This window comes from Ailuropoda melanoleuca, chromosome 12 (genome assembly GCF_002007445.2).
Source record: "Ailuropoda melanoleuca isolate Jingjing chromosome 12, ASM200744v2, whole genome shotgun sequence".
In the NCBI taxonomy this organism is placed as follows: Eukaryota; Metazoa; Chordata; class Mammalia; order Carnivora; family Ursidae; genus Ailuropoda; species Ailuropoda melanoleuca.
In genome coordinates this window covers 28,698,711-28,700,036 of record NC_048229.1, presented here as the reverse complement: position 1 = coordinate 28,700,036, position 1,326 = coordinate 28,698,711, and the positions used below count along the sequence as shown (strand labels likewise).

At 37.5% G+C, this 1,326-nt stretch overlaps 1 non-coding gene across 1 annotated transcript; it reads right to left on the bottom strand.

Annotated features, from left to right (window-relative positions):
• Positions 1 to 886: 886 nt before the first annotated feature.
• Positions 887 to 990, bottom strand: LOC117795360. The gene has a single exon (XR_004619329.1). It is a non-coding gene; the product is annotated as a U6 spliceosomal RNA (small nuclear RNA).
• Between the last annotated feature and the right edge of the window lie 336 nt (positions 991 to 1,326).

Genomic DNA, 1,326 nt, shown 5'->3' with positions numbered 1-1,326 from the left:
GGTGGCAACCACCAAAATCTTTGTACCACAACATGGTGGGCTAACGTCAGGATTTTGAAACATGTGTAAGAGACAAAACACAATAAAATAGAGGCTACATTATTATTGATTATATATTATATAATTGATTAATAATGAAGGAAGACTAAGTGAAATTCTACTAGAAATAATAATTATTGAAATAGACTCTATTCAAGATAAATATTCCAAATGACATCAAGAAGGCATGGAGCAAATGCATTGAGTAAGTTTAAATAGTAAATTCAATGTGAGCTTAGGGCTGACCTTAAAATATTTATTTTTAACAGAGAAATATCACAAAATACATCTGAATCTGCAAAGTGCCAAGTCCCAGACTATTTTTGTCTGAGACCTGCAGTCATGTTAACTTTCCCTCAAATAGTCATTGCTTAATGTCCAGAAGGATAATAATTCCACTAATTAGTAGACCACAGTCCCCCCTCATGGAGATATACAATTATGGCATTCATTAAACACATAATATGCCCACTTAAAAGGAAAATAAAGGTATTTATAATGTAGCCATTCCCTTTCAGATACTCAGTTTCTCTCCAGAATTACTATTCAATTAGTTATATATATTTATCATCATATGAAGAAATTTTATTCTGAAAATACTGTTTGTGGTTCTTTTTTTAATTTTTTAAAAGATTTTATTTGATAGAGTGAGAGAGAACATGAGAGGGGGGAGGGTCAGAGGGAGAAGCAGACTCCTTGCTGAGCAGGGAGCCCAATGTGGGGCTTGATCCTGGGACTCCAAGATCATGACCTGACCCAAAACAGACGCTTAATGGACTGAGCCACCCAGGCGCCCTCTGTTTGTGGTTCTTGTAGAGTGGATGAATTTCGCAATTACAATTACAGATTGGATATGGTATACTTCACGAATTCGTGTGTCATCCTTGCACAGGGACCCTGTTAATCTCTGTATCGTTCCAAATTTAGTAAATGTGCTGCTGAAGCGAGCACTATATTAGTATTAGGATAAAAGATCAAGCACACACCCCAGGAGTTATTCCTACATTTCAAGGGGACTTAGCACTGGCCCAGTTTATACCAAGAACACTTCTTCTAAAATGAGCTGGTCTCCAAAACTCAGCCAGTAAGAAAATACCATAACCCAGCCAATGAGAAACCACCACCACCCTGAATTCTTGCTTTCTCCTCCAACTGACTTTTATTCAAAGCAGCCCCTCTTCACTTCCTCCTTTTCTCTGTAACATAACATTCCTCTACTTTGATCTCTGGACTTGCCTATTGATGTAGGAAAGACGTTAGGGTTTGAGGCTGATGGCCAAGAAAGAA